The sequence below is a fragment of the Telopea speciosissima genome, chromosome 3, assembly GCF_018873765.1.
Source record: "Telopea speciosissima isolate NSW1024214 ecotype Mountain lineage chromosome 3, Tspe_v1, whole genome shotgun sequence".
NCBI classification, from domain to species: Eukaryota; Viridiplantae; Streptophyta; class Magnoliopsida; order Proteales; family Proteaceae; genus Telopea; species Telopea speciosissima.
The window spans coordinates 39,765,922-39,773,823 of NC_057918.1; the positions used below are offsets into that span (position 1 = coordinate 39,765,922).

The 7,902-nt window shown below is 37.8% G+C and overlaps 1 long non-coding RNA gene and 1 pseudogene across 1 annotated transcript; one reads left to right on the forward strand and one right to left on the reverse strand.

Annotated features, from left to right (window-relative positions):
• Positions 1-862: 862 nt before the first annotated feature.
• Positions 863-5,423, reverse strand: LOC122655166 (annotated as a pseudogene).
• Positions 5,424-6,277: 854 nt separating this feature from the next.
• On the forward strand, positions 6,278-6,756 carry LOC122655962. Its single transcript, XR_006332022.1, has 2 exons — positions 6,278-6,401; positions 6,507-6,756. It is a non-coding gene; the product is annotated as an uncharacterized LOC122655962 (long non-coding RNA).
• Positions 6,757-7,902: the final 1,146 nt, after the last annotated feature.

The window sequence follows — 7,902 nt, forward strand, 5'->3', positions numbered from 1 at the left end:
CAAACCAGCTGTCATAATGTCACCAAACTTAGGTTGAGTGGAGATAATAGTGAAGAGAATCCCTGCCCCAAATTTCAGTCAATTCCAATGGCCAGAAGTAGTTATCTAAACTGGAGCTGGAATTAGAAAGTAACTCCAAAAATAGAAAGTGTAGAGTTGCAGGCCAATCCAACCAACAACAGAGCCAGACTGGGATTGAGTGGTCTCCTCAGGGGCCTGGAATAGTCCTCCAATTATCACCTTCAATGGAATAAAGGCTGCAGGGTTTAGGTCCTTCAATGGCAGCAGCAGAGAACTTGAAAGGGTTGCAGCCGGCAGTTTTGGAGATGGGATTTCTGGCCCCTGTTCAGCAACAGCAACTCCAATACTTGTTTGGATTGATTTCTGATCTTCTCAGTTGAAGCAGCAGCAAATAGTTGATGTCTCAAATTAACAGCAGAGGTATACCTCGATTGAGGTGAGAAAACAATAAAAAGAAGATAGGAGAAGAAGAGAGAAGGGGATAAGGAGATTCAGCTCTCACGAGCCAGGCTCTCAGCAGCCCTAAGGTTTTGGCTCTCTCAGCCAGGCCCTCTCACCCTTCATCCTCACACACATGGACAAGAGAAAACTTGCTCAAAGCAATAATATCAACTTCATTAGTTGTCTAGAGGCTACTAAGATCCATTACATATATAGGCAGCAATACCTTGCCCCTCAAGTAAATAGAAAATAGAAAGTAACTTGCTACCAAGTAGCTTACAACCAAAATAGAAACTTCCTAAAAATATCTGGTTGCCTTATTTCAAAATAGAAACTCCTATTTTAGAGAACAAAACAAAAAATAGTAACAAACTAAAATTAGAAACTACCTAATATACTTTCAAAAACTGAAAATAGAAACCACTTCATATGAAGTTCAACAAAGATGTAGAAGGAAACGGGACTCTAAGTGATGGAGACAAAAGTCCAAATTATTAAGCAGCACTGAAGAGAACCAAATTTGTTGAGAGTATCATATAACAAACCTCATATAATAATAGAACTCATCATTAATGCGGAAAAGTAATTTCTGAAACTTACTTCCACCAGATTCAAACACCAATGCAAAGACATCCACAGTAGTCTTTGGGAAAGTCTTCAGTATTATAGCACCCTCCTTGAGGAAAATTCTTTGTGGTCTGATCCCTGAATATAGAAATTTCAAAAATCAGAACAGAGTCAAAACATTAAAACAACAGCCAAAATCATAAAAAAGGATATTCCTGCATGCTTGTCCAAGAACTGGAGTGGCAAAAGTTGTATGGCTAACATTGCAATTCAGCCTGCCCACATCACTGTACAGCATTGCTTTTTTTTGCTTTCTCTTGGACCAAATCTGAAACAGAAAAAACGAACACAATATGAAACTATGAAAGAGTGTAAAACTAAGCTACTAGAAGAAAATCTAAGTACCTATCTAGTGTATGGGCATTGTACTAAACTCCTACGCAATAAAGAAATTCCAAGAAGCTACCAAGTATAAAATATGGACAACATAAAAAATGGCACATAAGAACATGTGACATGACTCCTAGCATGATGTGCCTCAACTACATCTAAAGGTAAAAATTAGCAGGGCAAATGCTGTAGCCTTCCAATGTATGCACTCCTTTGGATGATTAGAAAAGTATGACGAGAAAACCTATTGGGAAAAGAAAAAATGATCTACTTTCTTGTATGACTGGCCTAACGTTCCCTAACGTGGTATAACGAACAAAATCAGATCATTCTTCTTTTCCCAATCTGATAAAAAGTATGACTCGACTAATGTTCCCAATGTACTTCTCTCTGTTTCCCCCCTTTGTGGGGCTTTCTTTCTTTGGTTAATGAATTTTTATTCACCCAACAACAAAAATCTGGAACAGGGCAAAAATTAAAAACTCACACAGAGACGATGACTTTGGTATTCCCAAACTCAGCATAAGCAGATCCTGATGCAGCATTTACAGCACCGATCCTCAAAACTGCAAGTGACCAATTACTCAGGGTGCTTCTTTGTAGTGTATCTCATTAAAAAAACAAAAAAAAAAACCTATTCCACTTGGACCAAAGTGAAGCTATAGAATTAACAAAAAAAACATGACTGGAATATAAAAAGCAAATTGAATGAATATGGGTCTCTTTGGAAAAAATAAGCCCATATCCAATCATTGTACAGAAGACAAGATATCCTTAGCTAAGGATCTTTTCTTACTTACAAAAATTCTCTTCACTAATCCAACAGCCAGAGAACCTCATAGTTTCTGTTGTTTGGCAAAGCAATTCAACACATTTTTAGCCGATTTCGATATGCATCCAATACATAAACAGATAAAGACATCCAAAGATTTGGGGCTTCCATTCACACTTTGCATTAAAACTACATTAAAAGAGAGCTTTTTTTCAAGTGAGTTGGAATACCTTTGTAACCCAACTTTTGTACAGACTAATGCAGCATGTAAGTGACATGGATGTAAGAGTAGTTCATAAAAAGGAAGTCACTAGCCTCTGATTTAGTATACTGCATGCATGTTCTATTCCAACACTGAAAGTATATTTAATAGGCTGAACCTAACTGTCAATCTTTTACATTCTATTGAACATTCAGAAACTTTATAGTGAACAATACAGAAATGAGAATTTAGATTGTATGGTTTAGTCCCTTGAACTAGTTGAATTTTGCCTAGTGTTGCCTCCTGGCCTCGATATGTCTATCAAGTTTATGAGTGAAATTATGGATCATATCCACATGATGTAGAAAGCCTTCATGGTGCAGATAAGTCACATAATGGGCTTATTTTATTGGAAATAAGCCTTGGGTGGGGTTATGTATGCATTGGGCCTTTGATTCATTGTGTTTTTTTTTGTAATGGGCCTAAAATATGGGTACAAAGAAGGCATTCGGGATTAGGCTTAGTAGTGCTTATTTTCATATTTCCTAGGTTGATTTAAGAGTCTTTTCATATATCTAGGTAGTTATTCCTAGGCAGATTTATTGTTTTCTTGTTTCTAGTTCCTAGGTTCTTGTTTATTGTTCCTAGATGCATGGGGGGGGGGATGTTTTCTATGTAATGGGTTAGGAATACCAACAGTCCATTAATTACTTACATGTATCTAAGGGGTTTTTGGAACTCCTTCCTACTCTATAAATTCAAATCGTGGAAGGCTGCTTTGGTATTCCAGAATTCTTAAAACAAAGACTTAGTCTTCTTTCTCTTTGACAACTTTTGCTTGTGAGACTCAAGTGGGATTAAGGTGGGACTCCTTCGATCGTGACCTCGGTGGGACTCCGACGGTGTCACCTATCTATCTTCATCTACAACCTATCTATTTATCTTTATTCTCTTCCAGATTCGATCTTGGCTTGCTTACCCTCTTGGGTTTGCATCACTTCATGCGAGAGATATCATTCACAATCAAATGTACTAGCACAATTTTACATCTTTAAAGCACTATTAGATGAAGGCCAGTCTCAAACTCTGATAAGTCAATGCCATCCTTCAGAATTGAAAAAGAAACAGTGCCATTTAGTCACACAATCCAACCCTGAAAAGAATTTGTCCAGCCATACCACTCAAGATAACAGCCACCAACCTTTTGAATTTTTAGATTGCTTACAACTAAGGTGGTTATAATATAAATGTTTTAACTTTCATGAATCAAACAGAAAGAGTAAGAGCTGATAGAAATTAAATTATAACAAAAAGAGAAGTCCTAGACTCTTTGTGTTCAAGCTTTTAGCATTATGGTTGTTCCATTTATTCAAGTCATGGAAAGAAGTACTAGTAAATCACATCTTAATCTAGACTTGAATTATTAAGCTCAAGATCTTCAGATAAGTAGAACGAAATGGAGTATATGGTGTGTAATTTTAGTTACATTAGGACAGATAATGAGGAGTTGAAAATTGATGAGAGGGAGATTCTGCAAAGTGATAATTTTAGGTATTTGGGCTCAATCATAAATAAAGAAGGTGATATAGAGGATGGTGTTTTATACAGAATTAAAATAGGATGGGTGAAGTGGAGAGGTTCGCCCGGAGTGTCGTGTTATCAATGTATTTCTTTAAAACTTAAAAGGAGAAATTTATAGGATAGTAATACGTTCAGCTATGATGTATGGTGCAAAATGTTGGGCAAAAGAAGCATCGTATATATTAACTCAGTGTAGCTGAGATGGATGTGTGGCAAAATTGGGAAAGATGAAGAAATGATCAAGTTAGAATTGATTTAGGAGTAGCTCCGATACATGATAAGCTATGAGAAAGTCGTTTAAGGTGGCATGAACATGTCAAACGGAGGCCTTTAGATGCTCTAGTACGGAGGAGTGATTTGATTCAGATTGAAGAAGTTAAAAGAGTCAGAGACAGACCTAAAATGACTCCAGGAGAGGTGGTGGGGAAAGACATGCATAGCTTAGGTCTTGTATCAAGCATGACTTCAAATAGAGCTGATAGGAGGGTAAGGATCCATGTAGCCGACCCCATTTAGTTGGGATAAGACTGAACTATTGTTTTTGAAGGTCTTCGAAAATGTCAACCTTGAATTAAACAGTGTTTTTCCATCTTAAATTTTCCCACATTTTTTATTCTGTAACGATGGAGAAGGCAGAACTAAGTCACCACAGCCAACCTCATTTCTAGTTCTCTAGTCTTTCCTAGAAGCGCATCCACAAATATTTGGAAACAAACCCCAAATATTGGAGCATTGTCTTCGTACACTTGCCATACAATTCTGCAATCCCATAGGCATCTCCAATAACAAAACTACAGAGAGAGAAGAAAACAATGTCAAATCAATGACCATTATCGATGCTAAACGCCCAAGAGATGACACTAGAGACCTTTTTTACCATAAGAAAGCCTTTGAAGTAAGAGGAAAATCTGAGGACCACTCCGTGAGCCATTTTTTTTCTTTTTGATACAGACATACAACGCAAAGGAATAGTTCTAACACAACATGTTCCAAACTCAAGGAGTCAAAAAGTAAAAACAAATGGCAGTTCAATGGTCAAAACTCAGACATCCATTCATAATAATTAACGCACACAATAGCAACGAACAACATCAAGAGCAGACGACATCAACCCATGATCAAATAAGGAAGTATCAACAAACTGTATCTATGATTTCAAAAAGATGCGCCTGTTCCAATAAAGAGAGATTGGAGAAAGAGAGTAAAATGCACCACCCAAACTAGAGTATTAACCACAGGAACAAATCAACCATAGAATACCTATCTCATCCACCCAAAAAAAAAAATACTCAAACAACCGAAGAAAGAGAACTAACAGGCAGGCCTGCACTGATGGAAGCCTTGACCATCCGCACGAACCCAGTCGACATCTTTGTAGATGGGCAGCCTCGTTTTTTGAGTCGGAGACGGCGAATACGTAGACGGATCCGTGGCAGCCTTTCCGGCCATCTCAAAGAGAGCCACCCAAGGCAATAACAGAAGAAGCCTCTGCCTCTGCCTCTGCCTCTGCCTCTGCCTCTCCCTCTCTTTCGCTCAATTTCAATTCTAACAGAACTCTCTGGAGACGATGAGTCTCAATGTCTCATACGGTAACAAGTCGAAATTACAGAAATACCCCTTTTATAAACCAGTAGTGTTAGCATTAGACTAATGAGAGCAGAAGGAAAACCCTAGAGCACGAACTGGAAGAGAACCAACCAAAGCTCCTCCAACGAGCATCAGTCCTGAGACTTGCTGTCTGGTGCATACCCCCGTGATGACCTCCGAAATAGCAATGGATTCTCCAAAAGGAATGAAAATGACAGCTGCGAACGCTACCAACAGGATTCGGCATTCGGCCTCACAGTTCAAGAGATGGGGAAGGAAGTACCCATTCCTCAGATACGGGCTTCCTATGATTTCACTCACCGTGCTCGGCGCAGCTGGCCTAGCCCACCTCTTGCAAGGAACGTAAGTTCAGGATTCCTCGGATTTCAGGATTCCAGTTCTTTAAGATTTTTTTTTTTTTTTTTTTTCCAATGAACCCAATCAAAGCTATTTCTCTGTAAAATCCCATATTTCAGAACGGAATCGTATTTGGAAACGTACTCGTTGCTATTTCATAGGAATCAAATGACATGGGATTTTGGGTTTTGATAAATTGTCTGGATGGGGGCCTTCGTTTCTTCTCTTTTGTAGCTATTAGTAGGTTCTATTTGAATACAAAGATGGTCTTTTCAGATCAGTTGTTTTCATAATCTTGAGTAATTATTGCACCTCTATCGTTGCCTACGTAAGTGATTTGGAATTATTTACTTCAGTAAAGATATGGCAAAGGTGAAAGATGATCAAGAGTGGGAGATCATTGAGAGTCGAAAAGCACTCTCAAGAACAGGACCTGTGCAAGGTTATAAGCCCAAGAAGATATCACTGGAAGAGGAACTTAAGGTATTTTTCTAAACTGTTGACTATGACTCCATATGTGCATGCTATATCACTCTATAATTTGAAGCAGCTGGAATTAAGCTTAACCTTTCTTTCTCTCTTTTATAGGCTTTGCAAGAGAAGGTTGACATAAACAACTATGAGTATAAGAGAATTCCCCAGCTAAATGAAGGCAAGTCAAGCAAAAACTAGTTCCATTGTGTAAGTTCTGGTGCAAAACCACAGCATATGTATAAAAAAAAAAAAAAAAGTCAAAATAATGTATTTTGAAGTTAGATGTCATCTTCTTAAGCGAACCTTCTCTATTAGCCGTGGTGAAGGTGCCAGCTTTCTTCAATGAGAAAAACTTCTGCATTTCTTAGATCTGCTAATCTAAGAATATGTACCAATCTGTAACTATTGTCTATAAGGGCAGAATAAAGAAGAACTTGTATATTTTACATCCAAAGCTTGTATATCTTGGATATTTATTTTGTTTTCACCAAAACAAATGTTTTCACCAAAACAAATGTTGTCATCATCATAATTTGGGTGAATAAACCCAAAGACTTTTTTAGAAGAAAAAAAATGGAATAATGAATGGAGAGAATCTTCTGCTATTCAATGACAAAACCGTTATACAGGAAATATCTACAAAAGCAACAAATCCCTCTCCTGATCACAGCATGGCACAACAGGCTTAGCCAAATCATCTGCTAAAGAATTGGCTGAATCTTATACCAAATAATGAAGAAAAGTTGCGGATTTCTCTGAATGTCCATGTCCAACAGACTTGAATACTGAAGGTCTGCACCCCTGAGTAAGGCAGAAAGCATTCTAGAGAAATCACCAAAGCTTCTTGTTATCATCCTGTAGATAGTAGATACAAGGTCTGAAGAAGTTCTAATTCTACCAAGTAGGAAACAAAAGTAGGGGCTGTCTGTGGATTGGGCTTGCAGGTTACATTGGGGGAGGGAGGGAAATAAGGGAATTGATTGGATTAACGGGGTATTGGTTGACAGGATTTTTTGGTTTAGAGGAAATTGATGGAAGCCATCAGTTTACTTTTGAGCTGTTTTAATGTCAACACATGGTGTTTTATTGTATTTCCATTATGGGGTCAATTTTGTAATGTTGTCTTTTTAAGGTTTATTTAGGTTTTATGTTAATTTCCTTTCTTTTTAATATATCTGGTCTTACTGATTATTGTAATTCTCTTTTTTTTAGTGAATTTCTTGCAAGTTTTGTTTTGAGGGTCTAGTTTACCTGGAATTAAGTTTTCAAGGGTGCCCAGGTTAAATCATTATAAGTGTGGATTTTAGGATGTACTCCACCTGTATTTCTAATGAATTAAGTTTACTGGTTAAGAGGTCTGTGTGTGTGAAATACTTGGATCAGATTCAGCCCCAGACCTTGGTACGCTAAGGTTGGTTAAGCTTTTACCTGGTTTCCCTCTTGAAACAGTGCAGTTCCCAATCTGACTTCTAAGCTCCAACCCTATCTCCCACTCCATACTGTGCTTTTA